This window comes from Polyergus mexicanus, unplaced genomic scaffold, assembly GCF_030449975.1.
Source record: "Polyergus mexicanus isolate NDT 795.1 unplaced genomic scaffold, iyPolMexi1.0 SCAF_12, whole genome shotgun sequence".
NCBI classification, from domain to species: Eukaryota; Metazoa; Arthropoda; class Insecta; order Hymenoptera; family Formicidae; genus Polyergus; species Polyergus mexicanus.
Window position 1 is genome coordinate 2,293,120 of NW_027223332.1, and position 26,684 is coordinate 2,319,803.

The 26,684-nt window shown below is 40.7% G+C and overlaps 1 protein-coding gene across 1 annotated transcript in view; it reads left to right on the plus strand.

The window, feature by feature from the left end:
* The window catches only part of LOC138938041 (trimethylguanosine synthase-like), a 109,784-nt gene that overhangs the window by 58,967 nt on the left and 24,133 nt on the right, over window positions 1-26,684 (plus strand). Inside the window, exon 3 of the mRNA XM_070304754.1 lies at window positions 11,407-11,565. The gene's annotated coding sequence lies outside the window, so the exon portion shown is untranslated. The remainder of the gene's footprint in view (window positions 1-11,406; window positions 11,566-26,684) is intronic.

The following is a 26,684-nucleotide window of genomic DNA, read 5'->3' on the forward strand; positions in this document are numbered from 1 at the left end:
TGACGACGACGATTACCTCGAATAGCGTATGTCGCCCCCGCTTTGTAACATGGTAAATGACTAATGCTTTAACGCGCCGTGTGGAAAAATTTATATTTTTCTAATATCAATATATACGCGATCGAACACATGGTAATCAGAAAAAAACAATCTGTTCTATAGTCCTCGAATGATATGTTGAAAAATTAACGCGTTTGATTTATACACGTCGAGGTCGGACATTAATTAAGCGATATGTCAGTGATACGCATGCGAGATTCTTACTTGTGGAGTTACGTATAGGAATTTGTTTAAGATCTTTACGTCGATCGCGAGCTGCGTCTCTTTCTAATTCCATCGTCGTTATATTGTAAATTTATAGCTACGAGATGTAATCATCCACATTCGTGCCCCGATGATCGAGCCACGTTCTTACGCGTCTACAGAGTTTATATAGAGACTTTATCGCGTTGCGAGTCGAATCGAGCCAGTCTCTTTCTCCGATTAAAAATGCGTATCGGCCTTTTGTCTAATTTCTCGATAGCACGCTCGTATGCGATCGTTCTTCGCGATGCTGTCGTTTCGAGCTCGGCACCGACGTATATAATTTGGTACCGGCTAATCGTGTACGCCACCAGCAAGCTTAATCGCTACTAATAAAACCTTAAGCGCGACAAACACCGTAAATCCCGCCATCCTATTCGGGCTACGAGCAAAATCCAAATCCTCGCCCAACACGCCGTTAATGTAGAAATTAATGAATCGCCCCGCGTGGAGGAAGATGAGATGAGGATCGACCTGCTCGTTCATATCGCGACACGAGAATGGCGGGATAAGATGAGAATTTCTTTTGAATTCGCGAGGCTTTCCGACGACGTTATCCTTGACGGTCTATGCGCGCCTCCTTCGAACGAAGGGAATAGAAGGTGGAGGGTCGATTCTACTTCAAATACGAACCACGCCCATCCTCCTCTACCCCGTTTCTTTCTCTTACAAGATACCCGACCTCTGACCCGCGGGTGGTAACCCGTACTCGACGCACTCTTACATCGACCTGCGCAACAGGCTCGTGCGCAAACACGTATGCACGCACGCATGCATGCACGCACGCACGTACGCAAGGAGAAGAGGGTCCGTCGAGTCCGCGGCCCCGCGAGTAGAGGCGTAATTGAAGAATAGCGGATTTGAGCGTATATTATGCGCGCGCCGAGATTTTTCTTTGTCGTCGTAAATACGTTACGCGAGAATCCCATAAGCCGTTAATGCGAGTGAACGTTCCGCCGTTGAGGCTCGCGGAGCTTAGAAGCGAGCGATGCGGAATCGCATATTGCGACCGGCTGGCCGAGCGATAAGCTCATTACGATTTATCTCGGCCGAATTAATCGCGCCGCATTTTCATCTCGGCTTCTCTCTCTTTCTCTTAACCCTTGCAGTAGTAACGTAGAATTGAATCCCGTCAAAGGTAATATTGTATCTGAAAGATCCCCGTAATAAGAAAATATTTTTCAAAAAAGTAAAGAATTTGCAAATTATATGCAATTATGCGATTTATTTTTGCGACATATAAAAATATAAGCGCACACAATTAAAATATATAGTATTTTTTTATTCGTTAGAAACTTGTGCTCCAAAGAAATCTTGTTTTTAAAAAATGTTTTTCTATATCCAAATTCATTATTTAAATGTATCTAGTCTTTCAATATTTCAGGGTCAATCCTTCTTAATATTTTTTTATCCATGTCTTGCAATCTTGAACAACTTTTATCAGACAGAATTGATGTAGTAACAAGTTGATAGCGTGATGAGATAAATCTCCATAAAAATTTCTACGTTATTATATATCATTTTTATTATAAAACTTGTATCCGAGAAAAAAAATCATAATTCGCACCAAGAAATGCACTTTTACAGAGAGATTGTTTGGAGCGGTATGTGGAGTTTGTAAACAATCGCTAAATGCTGTGACATTTGCTCGTTCAATCGATGCAACGCGTAAAAGCTATGAATGGCTCGGAGAAAAGTATTTATGCGCCATAAAGTAGAAATTGATTAAAGCTTGCGTTGAAAGATACGGCTCGAGTATAGAGAAAGTCAATTTTTTATAGTCACATGTTTTTTATATGACTTTAAATAATTCTTTTTACTTAAATGTCTCTAATTTTTTATCAAACTGCCTCTGAATCAAAAGCAGTTTAAACTGATATTTGATTTTTATTTTATTATTTATATTCTTATTGTATATTTTATTTTTGTTTCGATTTGCGCGATTGTCAAAATGATTATAACTTGTTGTGAATTGAATTCCTTGAATTTTTAACACAATTTTTAATACGCAATTTCGATGAGCGCGATTATTTTTATTTGACAAGACGCTGCGTCTCGTTTACAAGAAACTGCATCGCGCGAATATGCAACAATCTCCGGGGCGTGTACACCCGGAACGATGAGCCCAGAAAACGCAACCGTGGAAGGACACTTTCGCGGAAAAGACTACACGACAGGGACGAATCGCGGTGTAAGAAGCGTGGCTACATTTATTACGGGTAAATCGTCAAACCCCTCGGAAGTATGGCCGTTAATCTCGACGCGTCCGACGTAACCGTCGATGAAGCCTTACCCAGTGCACCTTCTCATCTTTTTTCTTTCTCTTCTCTCTCTCTCTCTCTCTCTCTCTCTCTCTCTCTCGCTTTCCTTTCCTTTCTCTACTATTTCTCCCTTCTTTCCTCTTTCTTCCTCTTTCGTTCCATGTCGCTCCGGTGTGTTCCACCCGTGTGTGGTTCGCGCCGGTCGAACGCAGCGAAAATTAGCTTATTAAAATAACAATTATGGAGTCCCGTCTGGCTATTGTGCGTCGTGTCAGGGGTTAAGCGCCAGTCGCTGTAACTTAACGGAGAGATGCAGGTACCCCTCTCTTTTTCTCGTAGGTAGTCCGCCGCCGCCGTCGCGGAGAGAAGTTCCGGAGTACCCTCGAGGGAAATCTTGAAAGCGAGACGCATCGGCTACACGTCACGTCGGTGCGGTAGCTTCTCTTCATACGCACGAGTACGCTAGATCTCGCGCCATCGACGCAATGTCGACGATATAACTTTTTCGCGAGTTCTCCCTCGCTACTCGATATTTTTTATCGCCGACGACAGACGATTACGGCTGGCTGTTACCAGCATGATGCCTTGCACGATTGATGCCTGTGCAATTTCATGGCGACATATAGGCTGCCGAGAGAGTTTCTAAAGTCCAACGATTTTCTACGATTGTCTCCGTTTAAAAGCTTATCGTACACGAAATAAATATAATACTGTATGAGGAGATATTTTTATATTTTGGTGAAAATATTTTAATTGCATCAGTTGCATTATTCGAAATGTTTAATGTCGACATCTCAGTATTTCTTTAAAGCTTATCATTTATTAATATATTTTAATTTGATTTTCTTCACTCTTGCGCGATGTAAACTAAATTAAAATATTTTAATATTATTATTATTATTATTATAGACGTCACTTATTTTGAAGAGTATTCGGTAACTAAACTGAGCTTTATTATTAATAACTATCGCTTTATCATATATTAATCGTGCAAAATCAATCACACGAAGAATCAGCGAGAGATGCGTGTCGTTCTACGCGATTCTTATTGATTTTTCTCGAATTAGTTCGAGGTAATTCTCGACATATGGAACTCAATGGTGCGTAAACAGTATGGATAACCCGTCACGGGTTGTCCACTCGTCACATCAGAGTTATGGAGAACTCTCGAGGAAAATCTCGAAGACGAGACGGCACACTTGAGAATTCAGTGCGTAGAAGATCTCGAAGAGAGGAGAAAAGAGAGGGGGAGGAAAGATGTAAACGCGAACCGCGAGAAAGTGCGTCGCGACTCGTCTTTTACGTGCCTAATTCTACCTAGGTGGATCAAAAACGCGTTGACAAGCATCTCCAATTTGCGACTTTCAATAACTGACGCTCAAAGCTAACGTCGGAAATCGTTAACGGTATTGAGTAAGTCATTGCTTGATAAGTGTTTCATTAATAATGCTGATTTTATAAAGGAAGAATTTTAAACGGACACACAATACTCCGCGAAATATATCGCCTTTTTTATTACAGTACATATATGTATATTGGTTGGTTCCGTAAATATCATAATTTCCATCTTAAATAAAGATTACTTGTAATAAAATATGCGATATAATGCATCAATTTCCCGAAATTGAGAAATTAATTAAAGACAGTAAGAGATTTTAGGAAATCGATGATTCATCGATAAATATTTGATTGATAAATATTTTTTTCCATTTTTCGGTTCGGTTCATATTTAATAGAAAATTGTAAGAAGATTGTATCCTTCCATACGTGTGCGTGTGTGTATATATGTGTGCTGCTGCCATTATCCAATCAAACGAATAGCCGCGTTCTCTAAACGTGCGAGATGCTAAAACACGCATCCCATTCAGCGAGCGACGTCGTTCCGCTTTCAAGAGACGCAGCTTTCGTCACGCGCTCACCTTTCTCCACTTCCCGTCGAACAATGCGACTAACCGTCGAGGAGTCGTAAAAGCGTCCACTTGTGAGCGAACGAGCGGGATGAAATCGAGCCGCGGAACTCGCTAATCGACCTTCCTCTCCGATTTTAGCCGTAGCGCTCGCGCGCGCGTATCCTGCTTTTTAAAGATGCCTTTAAGGAGCGCCTTTTGGCGCGGGCGATGCTCACCGATAGGTGTTAAAAAGGGCGCTAAGGAGGGCGTGTCGTCTCGTCCATTAAAGAAACTCTCAATGCATCGACGGCTCTAAGTGGCGACAAGTCGCAGCATTCGCGTATAACCCTCGCTAATTTTCCGCCATAAAGCTACCGGCCGGCATCGGAATAAATAAACGCGCGGCACGACGTACACAGTGGGCAGTTTATGCCGTTGCCGAAGGTGCGAAGTGGGGCTACGCGGCCTCGCGGAACGGGGCCCGCGGACAACCCGCGCCGGGCCCGGGTCGGGACGGGCAGGGCCCGTCACGCCAATGCAAATTTGCACGCGGCGAGCGAGCCGCGTATAAACGATAATTCATTTTGCGCCCGTTAACGCCCGACGCCGCGTGTGTCCGCGCTGTTTTCACCGGCCAATTCGGGGGGCGCCCCCGAATTACTCCCGTGCCTCTTGCGTTGCTAATTGGCAAATTCAATTCTCGCGAAATTATCGTTGCTACCACGCCGATACCGTATCGTCCGTTCACACGAGGCTCTTTTCACCGTTTAATTATCTCCTTCGCTTTTGACTGCGTGCGGTGGATTTGCGATTAACGTTATTTAACGAATTTTAGTTTTGCGGTATCTCTCTTCATCTCTCTAGAGACTAACCGTGATTTATTAAGAATGATATTACGACAAGCAATCCGATGGAAAAAAAATTGATTGAAATTTGTTTACATTTAAAGAATATTTGATTCGCCTCGCATTAGAAACGTAATCGATTTTGGCAACGGGCAGGCAGCCAGTCTTTCGATTCTTTTCGATACATTTCATTCGTATTTTTCTTATTAAATCACGCACACGAAAATGAACATGGCGACGGATGAATATAAATACACTTGCGTAATTGGACCGTCATATCCGGGTGGATTCTGCGGTCCCGTGCGATATTTATCGGCGGTCTGTAATTTAAAGATCCTTGTTAGCGGCGATTACGCTGCCGCGTTAATACCATCAGCGACGCCCATGTCCGATGGGATGTTATCCACCTGGACGTCGATCCGGGCTTGAATGGGTACGAATGCTTAAAATTCCATTCCGCGTGCCCGACGTACGAGATCTTTTTTCAAAAAAGAAACGCGGGATATACGCGATACGAAATCTGGCGAAAATAACGACGCATATTTATTCGTCACGTACATGAAATTCGCGAGTTATTTATAAGAGTGAACATTATTATTATCGTTCAGCATCCTTTATTGAGTGTCAAAAATAATCTTTTAGTCATAAAATTATAAATTATATTCTTTTAAATCAGTGAAAATGTTATCGATTATAGTAATGAGACAAGTTTCACCAAAAGTCAATAGGTATTTCATTGATATTAAGTAAAACCATTCGCATTAAGATTTTATTAAAAGAGATCAGCAATAATCATATATATTTACAAGATGTAAGTTTAAAAATTTTTTTCTATTTTGTATTTTTATTTTTTAAGAAAACCTCCAATATACACATATCTAGAATGAAAAATATAACTATTATATATGGTAATAGTATTCAAATTTAGAATTAAATATTTTCTATCCTTAAAATATAATCTACAAGAAATGGACAAGACTATTGAAAATATTGACTATTCAAACATTTCTAGATCAGATATTTTTTTAATAAAATATATTGCTACAAATTTTTCTCATATATATAATATTGTAAGACATATTTTGAAATATATCACTGATTGAAACTACCATTATCACTAATTAAATCTCTCAATGAGATATCACTGATTTACATTGCCATCCCTCTGTTAGTCGCAATATCCAATAGATACATATTATAACTGATATGCAACATTAAAAGATTGATGAATGAGCATGTGAAAACAGATTAAAATAAAAATTATATTTGTCACCATTGATACCAATTCATTTATTTTAAGCCGTATTATTATCATTTCAATTTTTCTTTATCCATCCTAATACCTTAGGTAAAAAATATTGTGACTAACGGAGGATTAGCGATACTAATCATCTGCTTTTCTGTAATAATATATTGATTCTATTTAAGAGAGTAAGGAACAATTCTACGCATTATCTATGATAGTGGAACAAAAAAATTGTAAATAATAATAATATAGAAAGTATGTACAGATGGATAAGAGATGTGCAAGTAGGATACAGAAGTAGTACATGTAATTAAGAATAGAATAAGAGAAAGTCTTTGTGGGTAAGTCGTAAGTAGGGGATTGTGTAAGCGAGAGTGTCAGAGAGTGCAACAGGTCTAGACCGTCAATATGTAATCGCAATCAATTATCTTGAGTTTCTAAAAAATGGCACCGCGTTCAAGTAGCAACTCGTAGAAAGCCTTAAAATCTCTGATGATGCAAGCATTACGGGACGGTATTCTAGAACCTTGGTATGTATTCTATCTATATATAGTCTCATAAAATATAGCGGCATTATCGACTCTGATCAGCGTATCATCTTCTATTTTAATTAAATCGTGAAAGTGTCTCTGGAATCCTTACATTTTGAATACGCTTAACATATGCCATCTTACTCAGACCTTTAAACGGCTCATCTTCTCGACGACGAGTGCTTAAGAATCCAGATATCCTTCAAGTATCGGTAAATCTATTCCGCGAATGCGGCGCGCTTGTAGCAGCTTGTAATATTGATTCGATTGATTTAATTGTAAACTCCGTCGAAGGTTGTACGCGCGCGAAAGCGCGAATATCGGTGTAAGCAGTAATTGCGATTCATTATAGGAAGGAATACCTGGTGCGACACGATCCCCCTTTCAACGCCGTTTAAGCACTTTCGATGTCCTCCGCTTGTCAGAGGTCGCATTTCAGAGATACCTATCGCGGAAACCGATTATACATTATAAATAACGGCGCGACGTATCGGAGACGACGCGTTTTCTTCGCGCGCATATATAATTTCTCTAACATTGAAGCATTATTGCGTCTCGATTTAAAATACATCTTCGATATAATCTTAATTAGAGATATGTATACACTCGCTCTTTCATTTTAACATAGTTTTGCAGTTTTGTCACGCCAGCTTGAAATCCGGAATCGGCGAAAAAGAGTCCCCCTCGGCGACGAGATCGAAACCGACGACGTCACTGCGAAACGGCGGCCTTCCCGCGGTCGCGACATTTAAGAATCGTAAAGTATCCGCTGTGAGTATAAGCTCGATGCTCGCCGCGGCTTTTTATATTTCGCGTCGACAGTCCATAAATCGCCGTCGCGGATGAACGCGAGGAGACGCGCGGCCGCTCTCTTCTCTCCGTTAAATTTTCTTCCTTTTTTTTTTTTTTCACCGGCGCGTCATCGCCCATTTTCTTTCCTACCTTCCCTCGTTGGGCCCATTATTCAGGGCCGCCGCTGCGAACAGGGGCCCCGATCCGCGCGATCTCAGGCCACTTCGGTGTAGATCCGGGCAGCATTCTCTCTACCGGCCACTTTCAGATATGATCGTCGTAAAGTAAATTGCCAGCGCGCAAGGGCCGTGTGGGAGTAAATTACGAGAATAAATAAGGCATAAACGACTGCGGAGGAAACTTTGAACCTCCTTAAGCCTAGTGTGGGCGCCGATCAGCTTTTTAGATCCAGCGTATGGAAGCATAGTCGAGCTGTCTCAAATGTAGCAGGGCCGTATCAGAAAGCGATCTGTCGATATGCGAACAGTGCGAGAATGCAGCGACTGAATATGACTATTGGGATTCTGATCTTTGATTCTGTTCTTTCCTAATTTTATTCATATGTATATTAATACACATAACATTTTATTAAATTTTAATTGAATTATTAGTACATTTATCATTATCTTTGCGTAATGTACGAGGCTTCAGATTTTTTGAATTCTTATTTATTTAATATTGTCGAATGAATTTTTTGATTAATTTAAATTAGTTTGTTATGAAGAAGAATGTCGACAAATATCGAAGAAATTCCTTGAAGAAAGAGAAAATGAGAAGGAGAAGAGCAAAAGAGAAACGTGTTCTCCGGCATCCAAATAAAAATTTCCGAGTAAGGCAAATCTGTGTGATGGACCGCCCACGTCTAATTGACACCCAATCTAACGGCCCCTGTGAGAAAACTTTCTCTCGTAGGATAATACTTTAAAGAGAAAAGACAGATAACATACGAGAAAGAAAGAAGAGATGAAGAGAAGAAATTAGACGAAAGAAACAACGCTCTATATAAGATATCTTTCGACGATGTAAACATAACAAAACTAAAATTTTATTACATTCATCGAACATGAGAGAAATAAACAATGACTAGAACAACAACGAAGCTTTCCCGAAACGTCGCGCGCTATCTCACACAGTTTGCAACGCGATTCCCAGCATCGATCTTATCTATCCGAAAGGAGCGCGAGATGTGAGCGATTCGGTTTCGCTATTTAATTCGCCGATCGTCGATACGATGCTAGGCGCGATCGTTAACGCCGATAGGTCGCGGCGGCCCCTAGACCTGAACGGCCGGCCCTGCCGATATCGATAAAACCGCCGCCGCAATGATCCGGCGATGATACTTTGGCGTAATCTGAACATCCGCGGTGAATGAGAGAAGGAAACGTCGAGGGAGTAAGAATGGGAGAATGGCGGGTACGAGCTGAGAACAGGCGCGAGTGAGAAGGCAACAGCTGTGCGGAGGATAAAGAAGGAAGGGGAGAGATAAGAAGAGTAGGGTGCTCCGGCGAGTCGTCCACCGAGGTGTCGGCAAACAGGGCCGTTCGACGAGTGGTTCGACTCCGGTGGTCCACGACGGTAATGCCTTAGTTTCCATGCAAACTGGCCGTACGCCTCCATACCTTACGCATAACCGGATATTAACATGGGAAGTGGCCGATGCGCGAACACTCTTGGGATCCCATCGTTGTTCCCTTTCCTCTCTTCGCTGCGCGACTTGTGCCCCCCTTTTCTCATCTCGTCCCCAAAAGTATGATCGAGATCGAGATCGTGATCTTCGACACCTGGTCGATTCCAGCCGCCATCGCCGTTAAAGAATGGCTATTCAGATCTATTTCAAAGATAGATATACATATTGTATATTCTTTCGATCGCATGTAGATTGCGTTAATCGATCCCAGCCGCAACGGATCGATCTGGCTACGTTTTCCGGGATACTTGAATGCGACCGATAACAAATGGTCTTGGAATGTTACGATCGAACGAGAGACAGTGATGTGAAAGCAAATTCATTATATCGAAGGGGACGTTAAATGGAGCAATGGTATTCGCGGATCCCGCTTCGTCGCTAAAGTTTACGACATTCTCACGCGTGGAATTTCAACGCGCCGCTACTCGCTTTCCGCACGCGTAACGAATTGAAAGAGGATTTGATCAACTGTACTTACTTTACGTTAATGGTACGACATTATACAACAACGTAATATTAAATATAGTCTATGTTTATGTTATATTTAAAAGTATATAATAAGAGATTTAAAAATAATTTGTATCGGGAATTGTGTAATGTTTTCTTTAAAAATATCATTCTTCTTGACTCTCAGTCAACCTTTGACGATGACATTCCTTTAATTGAATGCATTATAAATCTAATGCTTCAACTGATTCGCTAGCAATCATATCTCATTATATGCAAGAACGATTGCTACCAATTGTACTCGTGTCAGAATTCATGCAGACGTGAACGTGATATTGATTGACACTTGGAATCTATGAAAATTATACGGACGCTAGAATGTATTGTCGACTATTCAAGCTGGACACTCTCTTCAAAGTAACACTTGACGTAATCCAGAATATGATGCAAATATCGTATGATAAGAAAACAGTCGTCTCTCTCTCTCTCTCAATCGTCTCTGGAAGAAAAATCGGAATCTGTCTGACGCATATACATATGTGGCTGATACTCCTAATACGGTCCGGCACATTTGCGCCGGCTGATTCTTTGGCAAATTACCGGCTCGTTGGATTCGATCGAGGCTTATCATCGGAATCGATTTGTTTCACTAGCGTGTATCCATCTCCGATCTTCGATCCAGATCCCCGCTCGCTCGCTCGCTCAGACCTCCTCCGCGGGTCCCATCGCGTTCGACGGCGGTACCCGGCGTACGTGCAAGAAACTGACACAGGTAAAAGGCAACCAACGGGTTCCCTGGATCATATGTCAGAGACAAACGACGCTCACGTAACAAGATGGCGTCATGGTTCTCGGGGAATCGCTGTACTTAACGCTGATTGCTCCCCGAACACTTTAGCTGCGTTCGTTCTCGTACACTCCATTCAGATAATGTCTGTAGGGATCATCGATCCCGTATCTTCGAAAGATTCAGAGATCGATGACACGCGGTGTGCCTATAATGTTTCTTTGGATTAAATTTATTAAGCCTAAGATTTTAGAAATTTTACATTTTATACTTTAATACTTTTATAAAGCATACTTATAAACGTGTCATGTCAATTTTTTACCTAGAGATACTAAAAGTCAAATTCTATAAAAAATTCTAGTTATTTCAACATCGAAGAATATTATGTATGTTTAAAATATATATATTATGTATATTTAATATTAATAAGAATATTATATATATATATATATTTAAAATTATGTATGTTAGATATTATAAAATCCCGATATTAAATTTCAAGAACAGAAAAAAATGGAGATTTTATGTCATTTTTATATCGTATTACATTATTTTGTGTAGAGGCGAATGAAATATATAAATATAATAATAATAATAATAATATATTCTTTAATTACAGATTTCGGCCGAAAAGTCAAAACGCGAAAACAAGAGGCGAGTATATTCACTCTCCTTTAATGCAGAAAATTCTCAAAGAAGATACATCGCAAGAAAGATCGCGAAAGGTTTAAATGGCAAACAACGTCAGAAGGCGGCAGAAGGGGAAACGGAGATAATGGTAATTGTTAAAGTAATTACGCCACCCTTATTTATGATCGTAATACTTTGTTCCTAACGTCTCAGGGATCGCGTGCTTCGCGGCAGAATGTAACGGCGGCGTAATAAAAACCTCCGAGTTCTCTCTCTCTCTCTCTCTCTCTCTCTCTCTCTCTCTCTTTCTCTGTGTGCAATTAAGCGAGCATACAAACCTTTCGGTCACGCCATTTCTTCAGCGATCAATCTTGCCGCAACTCATCGACAAGCTTATCTCGAAAGAAAACACTCTTTACGATCCGGCCGCACGATATTGAACGAACGATCGATTCGATCGACGCACTTCCGGTTCGGTGATACGTACTGACTTTCCCACGTGTGAAATCGTATTTCTTGTAAGAAAGGGATCTCTCCTTAGATCGATTATAATCGCGTGACGAGAGGCGATCTCTTGCCGGCTACTCTTGCAGGCAGAATCGCGAACGGATCATTCGTTGCCCCTTTTGTGGATCGACTGTACGGCGGGGTCAGCGTATAATGTCATTCGAGGGATGGTCGGTCACGTAGTCGAGAGAAATGCCTCGGTAAAACGAGCGGCGTTTCGCGCCGTCGGCCGACATCTCTCGCCTTTTGCTAAGTGCCCAATCTCGGATTTAGAACGAACGCCTCGGCTGATCTCGGCAAGAGTAAATCGCATGCATTCGCATCGCTTGGCAATGATCTCGATTATGATTTACCATAAAGTATCTCTCGATGTCGTTTCTGGGCGCAATCTTTTTCTTTCCCTTCTGCATTTTCAATATTGAATCGTTTCGGTAACTTATTTAAATCATAAATCTTAAAATAACTGAAGGATAAGCTTGTGTATATCCGTTAAAAAAAAAAAAAAATATTCTGTATATTGCGTGTTTCCTGTTATAATTATTTCCAATTTTAGATATATATTTGACATTTCTCAAAATTTTTGTCTGTTCCTAGCGTATTTCTTTCGCTTGCGACAACATTGCGTCTGAGAAACTTAATATTATAATTTAATTATATAAAATTGTTAATTATATATGTTTTTACATAATAGAAATATTTTTCTCTCCCGTTGTTTTTGTAAATGAAATGAAATGCGCGTCGATCTGAGAAACCGAGTCAGCGGTAAGCATCCCTCTTACGATAAATTTTTCATACGGAGAAAAAAAAACGATTGGTTTATAATCTCTGATCTATGAATGTATGTATCGTGAGACGATACGATGCCGGCGTATAGGACAGCGAAAAGACGCCGCTCCGTCGCCTCTCATAGAGACCCATAACGGGCCCTATCTTTTCGCCTCTCGCAGTTGCGACAGTTATTAGTCAAGATTAGCTCTCGTACCCGCGGAAGAACAGCGGGCCTCACGGCGCGCCTGTATTTTGACAGGGCTCATCTCGAAATTAATCGGCACTCGTTTCGTGGCGTTGGGATTACGATTTATCTGCATTATCCTCGTATAACCATCGGACGAAGCTCCCGAGAATCGTTTCCTCCTTCTCTCCTCTCATTCCTATTCTCTCTCCCTCTCCGTTCCTTTCCCCCCCCCCTCCTCTGTCCCTCGTTCCCGCCGTTCGACGCTCTCTCGCCCGTTTCCTCCTCTTCTCTCTTCCAGGAATTAAGATTTCTGCGCCGTGAAATCCTGCCGGGTTTCACCGTTGCAGCATACAACTCGCTCGGTATTGTGTGTACTCCGTATGGTACCACCTAGGAGCGAGAAACTCACAAGTACACGCATCGCGCGTACCACCGTTGTATGATTAGGTGCGCCCGCGTGTCGTTGGTTGAACGTGACACGTGTTCGACGTTTCGTTCCTCGAGAATGCGCCGCGGCTGATCGACGCGAAAGCTTGTGCGAACGCAGGGGCAGCCTGCGTGGGGTACAAGACTGCGAACACAATCTAACGTCTCATCTTCACGTAAGATAATATCACCATCGTGTGTCTGTCAAATTTTCCTTAAATTACATAATCCGTGTACAAGTTGTGTATTGTGTGTTTCGGCAACTTGTTTCAAGTATGAATTCCTACAGAATTGACTTTTTCTATTAAACATTTAATTAGATACCCCCTTTTCGTATAATTTTGTAATTTGTAACGCTATCTATCTCCTTCTCTAATACTATTTTATAGCTGCAAGAGTTATCGTTATATAATTATGTTGACAAAGAAAAATTAATTCAACTCATCTAACATTGTCTTAAATTTTTTATTCTCGAATAAAGGTCTGTTTTGCATCGCGATTCTTAACGAATCCGTGAATACGGAATACAGATAGCGGCGAAAAATAATTCGTTGTGAAATTCGATAACGACGCGACGCGTAGGTTGACAGGCGCAGGTAGCACCCGAGCTGCCGCGGATAATGCATCGCCGTGTTACCGCCAACCACAACGACCGCCGGTGGCAGCGAGGAGACGTAGCGGATACGTCGACGATGCGTATAACGGGGAACATGATTAGCGACTGGTTTTCTCGGCACCGGCGCGAGAAACGCGGACCACCCCCGTAGAGACGCGTACGCGCCTCTCGGCGGCACGTAACGCTCGTACTTACTACCCGCACCATACGTATCGGCGCGAGGATTCATAAGGTAGGCTACCTTACGGCTCTGCGGTGTCGCACTTCCGTCGTATCTCATTCTCGTATCTCGTTTCTCGCGCCTCTCTCCGGCGGGAGAACAAGAAGCGATGGAAGTAGGCGAGAGCGACTGTTCCGACGTGTTTAACCCGGCGGCACAAAACTTGCTGTCTTCTTAACGTTTCATGCCGTGGGACGAGAAAAAAAAATCTATTGTGCTAATGTGACGGGGAAAAAAATGGCAAACGTAGAATCGCAGCGAAGAGAGAGAGAGAGAGAGAGAGAGAGAGAGAGAGAGAGGAATATATTCCATCGTAAAAGTATCCGTAGGATTCGTACCCGCCCCTTCATTTCCGATCATCCGACATTGTTCTTCTTAAGATAATGCGATAGAAAATCTCATGCTGCGAATTTTTTCGCGACGATTAATAATCTTGATTATGGTATAGAACGACAGAAGAATATATATAAATAATTGCGATGGGACTTCTTCATTTTCAGATGTGCTCTTGTTTTTGTGATAAATAATATACAGGGTGTCCTCAATTTAAATGGCAAAACTTCAGGAGCGTGTAGGGAACCGAAAAGTTAACACAAAGTCCTTTAGAGGTTTGCTCGTTTTTGCTCCATTTTGGAAAAAATCACAGAAAAAGAAACAAAACAAGTTTTCGTTTTTTTACTTATTTATTTATATTTTATTTATGTTATCATCTATGTAATGCAGATATTGTTCAAAATGTTGCACTCTTGCAGCGACGCAAGCGTTACATCTAGCACTGACCTCATTAATTGCAGCTAGACATTGTTCTAGTGATATTTGGTGCACCGCGTCTATGATTCGGTCTCTTAATTGCTCTCTTGAATCGATTGGCACCGTAAAGGATAACATCAAGTGTTTACATATGTAAGGAACCTTGAAGCAAAAAGTTTATTCGGTGCCAATCGACTCGAGAGAACAACGGACAATGAGAGATTGAATTTTTACGATTTTCTCTAAAATGGAGCAAAAACGAGCAAACTTCTAAAGGACTTCATGTCTTAGTTTTTCGGTCTCCTACACGCTCTTGAAGTTTTGCCATTTAAATTGAGGACACCCTGTATATCGAACTAACACCAGAACCGCACTAAATTTCTCGCGCATCGATTTATCTTAGGTCGATCATTTTTTCCACTTATAATATAAAGACGGTAAACGTGTGCATTTTCGTTGCGTCTGAGAAATCGCGAATTTATATCGTGCAAAAGCGCGTCGCGTCAGCCGATTTGAAAAGAATTCGCTTACGCCGCGCGCGATGCGATATATCAGCGTTCGGATAAATGCATGTAAGTACGTCGCTTTTGATTTGTCGACCCCTCGTAGATTAATCGGGGGAGCGCAGTAAGCTACTAGATATGCGGGGCTCGAAAGTGAGATCTCAAACGCGACAATGAGAGTCCTCGCGCGGCCGGTTGGGCTCCTGTATCTACGGTCGACCTGTTGCAAATGCGAATTAATGAGACGCATACGTCTTACGTTAGCGTGACATTACGGGTCTAAACTCGATAAAGGCGAGATCATATCTCCTTCGTGCGCATAACTCATAATGCAACGGACGTAGAAACATATATATATATATATATCATATTAGTTTATAACACCGGGAAATGCAAGGACGTTATACTTTCGTTTTGTAATATTTTTCTTTAAGCGATGCTTATCGAAAAATGTAATAGATCCTCCATATATGTATATATTCCGTGTGCGCTACCATGATAAAGAGGAAGATTTACAGATCTCTCTATCATTAATAGGCATGTCATTAAAATTACACGAGGATCGCATTGTTTTGAAAATATTGAATATATATTAAATATATCGAAATACGAATGACACGAGTCACTTGACATTTTGGGAACGAGATACATTGTCTGGGTCGTGTGATTTGTGCCCTACCATGCCGTCTCCAAAGTGTTAACGATCCTGGCATACCGGCATACTTTCGAGACTGGTCAAGAGCGATTCCAACTGATACTTTTAGATAGCCAAGGTAGATCTGATATCATCGGTGGTCTTGGTGGTTACCACTCCTGTATGTCATTTGTCACAGTCTCTTTTACACCCTCGTCTCATATCGTTCTATGTACCGGGTGAAGTCTTCCCGATGAATTTTTTTTCGATTATAAAAAATCAGAGCACGAATAATACATCCAATAATGGATTTGCTTCGTTCGTTGGAAGCGTCTTTTATATAATATTCGTAACGACAATTTTTTTTCTCCTTTTAGTAATACTATTCAATATTTTCTCGAAAATTATCGATGCCGGGCGAGTATCTCTGATACAAGCTCGTTGAATTCAGTGCATGGGCTACCTCTTGGCGTTCGGGCGATACAACGCCATAAAGTACGTCCCTTCGCGAATCGATACACGGTGACCGATTTCGACACCAAGTTTAGGTATATTAGCGACGATGCGTCGCGAGAAACCGCGACGAAAATCTTCGAGACACCGGGTAGTCTTGGCTGAGAGTAGGGTTACAGTACGTACACCCGAGGTGGCCGAGACCACCCACGGGTTGAATCGATCAGCAACTGATACCCCGAAGATGCGAAGAAAGAGAGAGAGGGAGAGAGAGAGAGAAAAATAAACGGAGGTAGTACGCGAGCGAGATGCAGAGGAAGAAGGAATAGGGAGAGAGAGATGAAGGAGAGGACTTACAGGTGTACCAGGGCTGCTTATGCGCCCACGGGACGCGCGAGGTCCCGAGACCTATCGGGGCGCGGGAGCTTTTGAGAATCGATTTTATCGCGGCGGAGACTTACGACTAGCACGCGAACTCCACGGCTGCTCCGACCGGGAAACAAATCAGGCGATCGATCGTTGACGCAGAGATCGGAGAAGTAGTCGCCTCAGTCTGTCGAATAATTTAGCGTACGATATCGTCCAGTCCCATAAACTCCGGAAATGCAAATCTTTACATGCAGGAGGAAAAGGAGCGATATTATTCGATAGAATTATAATAAATACTTTTTAAAGAAAAGCACAATTGACGTTCTTTACTTAATTCAGCTATCGATTAAACATTAAAAATCTATCGATATGAGTAATATCAACAAAACGAACCAAGCTTATTAAAATCTTTTATAAACCACGAATTATCGCGAGTTCTACACCGGATGAAAGAAGCCGGTGGCGAATTCTCAAATCGTTCCGGTACATATGAATCCCGACGATATCGTAAATTCCGGCAATTATCCCTAATTAATAAATATCCAGTTAATCGAAGGGGAGTACGCGCATTCGCGTTAGGGAGGGAGGGAGGAGATGTGCGAGCGAGGGCACGAATTTAATGTCGAGCGCGGGAAATTTAGGTGAGGGGACCGAGTCGGTCGGTTCAGCGCGCGCCATAAAGCACGATCTTTATTGGTGAAGCGGCGAAACGTGCGATTCGACTGGCACTTTCATTACCGTCTTTCTAATTGCCTGCCATTTAAGTAAACATATGTAAGCACTGTAATCTCCTCCGGGGTTTGTCGTTTACTCGCTCGCGATTTCACGTCACCGTGCTCGGAACGTCCGGCCGCGAAATTACGAGAGTCTCGACAGAAGAAAATAAACCCGGGCGTTTAAAAAGACCTCTGGCACACCTTTGGCGACCTCATACCCGAACGCGTGCCTCCGCAACTACACTGTGCCGTGCGTTATTCGTTTTACAGATAATAAATTATTTTTTTAGCATATTTATTTAGGATAAGAAGAATTTGGAGACTTTTAAATTTTTATAAAATTTATGGCTTTTATAAAAAAGTCATACAATGAATTTTTCGTTCGTAATGTGATGATATAATATTTTAAGCGATCCAGATACATCCGTATAGTTGCAATTTTATATAGAATAAGTGACAACGGATATACTACCCATGTACGTTATTTAATATTAACGATTCTTTGGATAAAACTACGAAATCTCGGATAGAGAACGCGAGAATATGTCTGGCTCGTCGTTTAGCACGATTAACACCGTCCCAAGTGGCGACATTGTTCGCCCTCCATCCGGGTAAACACGCCAGTTTCCACGGAATCGTCAAAATTACCACTAATTCCCGTTTTCACGTCCAAAATCCACGTACAGTCGCGTCGCCGTCGGTTATTCCTCCCCGCCGCCTCGAGTGGCGAGAAGTACCGGGCATTCTCGACGCGCTCATTGAAATTCAAATGTCAATCTCGAGAAGGTACGAGCACATATTGCCGAAGAGAGAGAGGCCAAGAGAGGGGCCGCGGAGCGGAACGGTGGCGGAATGAATGCGGAGTGCTTCTCGTGTCTCTTCGCGATGTCGAAAACGGTCGCCGGATCGCGCCCATGTTTGCTCTCGAATTCTGTTCGGTGGACGAGGATCTCAAACTCCAAGGTTGCTCGTCCGTTTTGTCCATCACTGTTGTTTTATAGCCATATTGGAAACGGACTAGACATACGTCTCAGTTTCAGAGCGAATCTTTTCTCGTCACGTTCGCGGCGACTGACATGTCGCCGTCGTCGACGTAACATGATCAAAAGTTATAAAAATACATCTGCCCAATAAAGAAGCAAAGGCAAACGATCATTATGTGCCAATAGAAATAGAAACGATTAGTCTTCTTCGATTAAAAAAAAAAAAAAAAATCGTATGAAAATGGTAAATATATAGATAGTTATGAAGTATATTTGTCCAACGAAGAGGAATCTCTTCATCTTCAATGAGTAGGATAAAAGCTAATTTAAGATTTTAATATTCGTTTTGAAGCTTCTGCCTTCTCGTATAGAAAAGTGATGTACGGTAAGAGATACATCCTTGTAATTTATACATCTAATTAAAGTCTTGTTAATGAGTAGGACAGAATGCAGAAGAATTGCGAGGGAGAAAATTGTTCCCGCCGCGCTTAACCTTTTGAAGCGACTTTAAGACTTACACACGCGTAATTAAAATTCTTCACGAAAAGATAAATAAAATCCCTATCTCAAAGGGGTTAACGCGGCCATCGTTGGAGTTTTATCGCTATCGACCGTAAGCGCCGCTACCGACCGCAAAGACGGTAAGACAGTAAGACAGTTAACCCGTGAAATATTCGACGTACGCCGCGACGCGAATTTTGATTTACGCGCACGTTAATTTCTGATGCCGAGAGGCAAGAGCTAACGAGAGGGGAAAGTGTCATGCTTGTAGCCGACAGATTCTCAACAAAGAAGGAAGAATCCGAAAGCGCATATAATAACGTGGCGGGATATTATTACGGGAAAGAAGAAGAGAATTCTATGGGATGGTTGCATCATGGGTGGAGATAGCAATGATGTATTTATGATTCAGGAAATTTTCTTCGCTTACTATCTATAATATCTTTTTTTTTAAGCATTCGTTTAGGTAAATATATTGTTCGATTAAAATAGCGTTAATCTCTTTTAGCATAACTTCCCTCGTATTTGTAGAAATGCGATACAAAAAAATATAGCTATTTTATTGGGGGGAAAAAAAAAAGAAAGTATTATAACGAATTCTTTTATAAAGTTTTGAATGTATAAAAACTATGCCGTTTAGAAAAAAAATTATTTAATATACATACATATATTTTACAAAATATTCCAATATCAACTGTTGAATGATTATTATTTGTTATTTTCGCTTGAACGCGAGATTGAAACTATGGAAGATTCCAAGCACCATTTTTCTCTACGGCTTTTTGATACCGGAGCTGTAGTACTCACAGGGATACCGGGCCCTACTTCTGCGTCTATAAATCCGGCGTCGTCGGGGGGGGACGGACTCTCGCGCACGCGAATAATAAAGCGTCCGGCATAATATTTCAAAATGGCGCGCTCGGTAGATGGGGCGCAGCTCGATATTATTTAGCGTCCTGGGGTCGCACCCACTTAACCCCATCCCGCGGGCGAAGGCGCAAGAAGGGCGCCTACAAAGACAGAGAATAAGTTACCTTAGTCCGCGCGAAAGTACGCGCCACGGAATTCCCGCCGTGCGGGAGCGCGCGGGGTCTCGGCGCGGGGCCTTAACGGCAGCACATCGGTCGCACGTGGAGGGTCCTTATCGTGTGTCCAAGATCCTGGACGCGTCACTTTATTAATGGTTGCGTTTCGCGGGTGAGAATTCGCCACGGCGACTTCTCCAAATCGAATCGCGTCGCGTCGCCGCGACTCCCTCTTGACTTAAAGTTATGACATTCATTGCTATTTTTTAGTTTAGAATGTCCTATTAATTAATATGGATATATAAGTAAATATATATACAAAAAAATCCTGAAGTTAATACATAATACATATTATTTAAATCATTTCGTAATTAAATAATTTTTTCTTAAAACAACTTTTAAAATAACTTATTTTATTATAATTTAGCTTTCTCCGATTGGAAAAAATTTCAATGTAATACACGCAATTTTTAATAGTGTTGTGTGGATTGTCCAAAAAAATCAGTTAAATAATAGCATCTCTTCTTTATATTCGATTACATCGAAATAATTGATTGACTGAAAGAAAGTGGCATTAGCATTTTTGTTTATACAGAAATATATTCTCTTAATTATGGCGAACCATGAAAAATGGCAACAGGAAAGACAACTTATGTAGCTTGTATTAATTTTTTAACATCCTACGCACTAATGGCATTTGCATCTTCTCTTACGGAGACGTCCTCCTTTTTCATGCCTCGCACGCGAGCGAGACACACGCATGAATTTCGACAGATAAAATATTTCTTGGTCATCATAGATGTTCCTTATCGTAGATACGGCGTCATTTTATTAATAGTTGCGCGAACGCGCATCTCTTCGAAAGCGGTGCCCGCACCTACGCAATAACTTTCGTGAAACTTTTGATGACGCGCGCGACCGCGTCATTAAACACATTACTAATGGGGAAAAAAAAAAAAAAAAATTCACGCAAGAAGATATATAAGCTCCGAGTCTTGGCTCCGATGACTCTCTATATGTGATGATCGATTACGAGCCTTACAGAATTCCTTGAGACTTTCGCATAATTGGAATGAGTTTGTGTTTCTGTTTCTCTGTCAAACAAATATATAATAATTACATATATATATATATATATATATATATATATATATATATATATATATACAATTATATAAATTTATTAATTATAAAATGTACTTTTATAAAAAATTTGCATAACTAGATAGATTATTTTAAATTTAAATTTTAAATTCAAATTTTTAAATAGAATTCTTTTAATAGAACTTTTAATAGAATAGATTCTTTTAAATAGAAGCTTTTAGATTTTTAGAGAGGTAGAGACAGAGAAAGAGAGAAAGAGATTAATACAAGAATCGCGAAAAACATTAGCAATTAATAAAAATAGATAGTATTAAATATATTCAATGAAGATAGTGATCAATAAATGTGATTTCATTTATTACATTATAAAATACAGTAATTTGATAATTTAGAAAAGTATTTTGTCTTGTTAATTATAAAGTTGCATTATTAAATTAGGTAAATAGTAATTTTTTCTGTATGTGCGCGTGTACGTAAGATATTGTATTTACAGAAATATTTTTAATCTGTGAGAGAATTACACTCTCTTCGAATAATAATACACATATAAAATGACAAAATGGAAATATACAAATGTATATTAATATTTCTATTTTTATTTCTCATCCGCTTCGTCGCATCGCACAATCAATGAAACTTCCCTTATAAATTACTACTATTATACTCGATTATCTCTTTTGTTCTTGCTCGCGCAGAGAACATTCGATCGCGTTGAATAATCGTTAAAACATTATATGAAATCCGATCAAAATTTTAACAAACGAAACGATCGAATATTGAGCAACGCATATTCAGAATTCGCACGCGATTCAATAATTTTAGCGCCTCGGGGCTATTTGCCTCATTTATTTGCCTTATTTATGCCAAGGCATGCAAATGTCACCAATAAAATTTGGCAGAATGCGGATATTGCCACCATAACAGCCGTTAATTCTTCCGTCCAAATCGCGAGGTATAGAATTACTTTTTTAAATAATGAGTAATAGGTTTATCAGTATTTTTGGCGAAACCAGTTGACTAGTCTTTATTAACTGCGTTACGTTATAAATGATCAAACTTCGAGTGTATTATAATTATTGCCAATCTAACGTGTTTCGTATGCGCGACGCTTTGACACTCGATGGCCGGTCGATCGGGAAAGACCGATGATAATTTTATGCGAAACGATAGCGCGACTGCCAATCCCATTTTTAAACGCCTACATGTGCGTGTCAATGACAAATTCCCTTTAGAACAACGGCTAGGCGAAATTTTGATGAGCTATTTTTGCTTAACTGCCCCAATTAAAATATACGTTTAATATTATATTTCGCTCGAACGTTAAAAAACCTGAGAATTTTTTTTTTTTTTTTTTTTGGAAAAGTTTTTTCAAAAAATTTTTGAATTTTCGCTTCGGATATTTCAACTTATCATTATTGCAAAAAAGGTGTAATTATTTTTTATCATTTTACTATAATTTAAATTTGACAGTCGAGATGATATAATATTTTTGAAATCAGACAGTGACTTACGAACTCGTATTTTTCACAATTAAATTTGACTTGATCGCATTAATTTAAAGGGTTTCACGAACTGATCACAAAAGATGAATTTTTCTGATTTGATCTAAAGATTATTAATTTTATATATGTAATAAGTAATGTGCATTATACATATAAATTATGGAAGCTTCGAGTAATTATTATTTTCGACAGCATTAAACAGTACAATTTAAAAAACTACCAACTTTGCTACCAAATAAATAAAAATACCAATACTCATATATTATACGCACACTATAAATATCTAGCGGTAATCTCGTAATTATCCATTTGATCAGCGACAATTGATTTGTGGAGACGTTATTTATTACATCGTGTTTAGACGACTCTCGGTCTCCAGGACTCCAGGAGCCTTAGAGGCAGCAGCGGCGGCAATGTCCGCGATCGACGACAAACCATCGGCGCGTCACACCGAATCGCCCATTAAAAGCGCTGCGCATCTCTCCTCATGCATCCCTTTCTCATATACGGCGGCGATATTGGGTTTACGTCCACTCAAAGATCCTCTTACGACGATGCGTGCGCAACGTACCCAATTAGCGGGGCCGCGCAAGAGAGCGACTTCTCCCTTTCTCTCCATCTCGCCTCCATCGTCTACTCTTTTCCGCCTTCTCTACTTCCCGCGCTCCCACCGTACACTTAGGGTCAAACGCTCGTAAACGTCCGGTGAAACGCTCGAGACTCGACCGGACTCGGCTCGGCTCGACTCGGACTCGTCTCGACTCGGACTCGACTCGACTCTCGACCCTACCCCCGGAGAGAGTCCGGCCGGAGCAGCGCCCAGGCACTCCGGCATCTATGAAAAACGTATTATGAATTTCCCGGCGGCCAATCGGAGGAAGCACGGACAGTTTTGCTGAGTGACCTCGGATTGTCAACTTTAAACGCGCCCTCTTCTCCGTCTTTACGTCCCCTTTTCCCTTCTCCCTTGTTCTTCTCTACCTTTACACAAACTCCCTTCTGTCTTCTCTCGTGGCCAGCTTTCTTTCTTTCTTCTTTTTCTCTTCGATCTATCTCTGTCTCTCCTTCTCCCTCACGCGTGCCTGGCCAAGCCTACAGGCCACAGGTGTAGTAAACCTCTTTACCTCACGCGTAATGGCCACTCTTACACTCGTGCCGCGCATCTGTCGACCTTATTGTTAGCGTGTATCGCCACGACTCGCGTTTACGTCTTCTTTCTTATCGTCGGCCTCTTTGCCGATAATTTTCTATCTAGCACACACGACCTGGACACTAAAACCGATCCGCTATGTATATTGTTTATGACTTAAAAATTTTTTGTTGTTCATCGCAATTCTTCCCTTGTAAAAAGTTATGCCGTATAACGTCACTTCGTCTTTGAAATTATCCATTAGATACGATACCTTTTGGTCACCCTCTCGAATATAAACAATAATCGATGAACATCGGTCTCACATCAAAACAGATGGTTTTCTAACGCATCCATGAAGCGTTCATCAATCAATGTTATTATATTCTTCAACGACCGTGACATCATTCGGCCATTAACAAGAAGCGAAGACGAATAAAAATCTACTCGGAATTTCGCGAGGTTGAATATTAATTCAATCCATTACGAAGACCGAAATAAAAATATATCTCTGGCGACATGTAATATTAAAAGTTACTCGTATACATTGCATTCTATCAAATCATTGCCTTCACAAATGGATCTAAAATTATGAAAACATTATATCATCGTGGGAAATTGAAAGATCTCACGCGCTTTATAAAACACTTTAATATCGATAAAGGTATCAATCATAATCTCAACAAATTATTTCGATAAATGTGAAAAGGAAGCGATTATAGAAAAAAAATTTTCAAAGAAATCATACCAGAAATAATCGCGATTGTTGTACCAGCGCTTGATGACTACTGCCGGAAATCAAAACAAGCGACGCAGCTGATTGCTCGTCGGACTCGATCAAGATTGTCTTCAGCATCCGCGCATTAATCAGCGTCGCGAACTACAGCTACGTCCAGGGTGACGGGGGAGGAAAAGGAAGGACGGGAACGATGTGACACGACCGTGGCGCGAGTTCATGAGCGCGACGCAGAAAAATTCGAGATCGCCGAGAGAAGATCCTATTCTTAGCTCGCGAGTTGTCCACCACCATTCACGAGCGAGGGCCTTCGCGCCGTCAATGAACAAGCAACCGGTCCTTCTCTTCCGGGCTCTCTCCTTCATCGCTTCGTCTCTCTACCTACCCCCCCCCTCCCCCGCACCCTCCTCTCTCCCCCTTCTCATCCACTGTGTCCGTCTTGTCTGTCTATCGTTCCTTTCCGGTTACCGCATTTTTCGATTTCTCACTCTCGTTTTTCGCTCTCAGAGGAACAAAGAGAAAGAGATTTATTAATTTATGACAAGACGGATGACGATCGTACAGTTTCCTCGTCAAGATTTACGTAACGACGTAACGTAACCCATCTAGGAGACGCGAGACGAAAGCGGGGGGGAGGGGGAGGGGGGGGGGAAAAGAGAACGCTCGGCGATGGACAAACACATCGCCATTATGCTCGTAATCTGAGAGACGTCTCGCAGAGATCGAACGGTTCTCGAGTGGCGGCCATAAAAAGATCAGGTGCGTCTCTTTCTTCCGAATGATCGCGCGATGACGTGGATGACGCGATTTTTAGCTGTCCGGCGACATGGCATGATATGCGACCTCGAGACCAGGGTCTATATCTTTTTCACGGGCTAGTAACACCCTGATTACTCGAGCAAGTGCGAAGTGGGAAGAGACAATTCGGCAGAATCGCAGACGGTTCGTCACTGCCGTCGTCCTCGCGGTAATAAAACGGCACGCTATAAAAAGAATTCGCGCGACAAAAGATGTGCCCAACTGATATAATGCAAGAGAGAGGAGCAAGAGTTATTAAGATGAGCCTAAATTTCAAGACACGTAATAGAATAAGCAGCACGCTCCACAATACGACAACGTGCGCTATCAAAGGTAATTAAACTGCGGCTTTATTTCATTAACACGGAAAGACAGAGGCATCTCGTACGAAAATAGATGGATTAATAGATGAATAAATAATTTATAATGTCGTTGCGCGCATCAGCGATCAATAAATAATCGTAAAAAAATGTGTGAAAAATATTTATGATTTGTACGATGTATGGTATAAAAAATTGTTATATATTCAATAATAATTAAGACGCGAAATTTAGAGAGCGTAAGTTTCGAGAATTAAAAATCGCAGGTGGAAATAAAAACGGTGACGTTAAACGTTGAATGCATTATCGTTGTAAGCTATTATATTTAATAAAGCAAAAATGTCTTTTCAACGCGTATAAAAGCATTTTTAAGACGATCAATAACAGCAAGGAAAGTGCATAAAAAATATGTATGAATAAAATGATGTTTCAACATGAAATGAATCGAGAATTTATAAAAAAGTCAAGGTAGGAATTAACACGACTTTAAGGACGATTGAATAACGGATATATCCTTGAGTATTACGTTCGACAAGGTGTCAAGATGATTAAATCGACAATATTAGTTCGATAAATGTGATTAATGATTTACACATGCACTTTGCGTCCTTTTCGATATTGTAAGTATTAAACCGATCGATCGTCTGTACTTTTCTAAATCTTCCTGATACGAGATACACCTCGAATATCTTGACAAATTCTGATTATCCTTCAACATATCATATACACATTACTTTATCACTTACAACGTAACTATTTCTTCTTCTTTTCATTTTTTCCAGTTACAGTTATTTTTTTTTTCTTTTTATTTTTTGCTATTATCTTAAATTTGCTAAATGTAAATTGAGGAAGATGGAGAAAATTTTAAAATATATAAAAGTATGTATTTTCATGGTATATAGATTCCTGATTGAAATCAGTATACAACGTTGAAAATAAATAATCGAGATAATTTTGAGATTAAACAATTTAAACAATATAATTATACCTCACCTGTTTCTTTTTTTTTTTTTTTTGTAA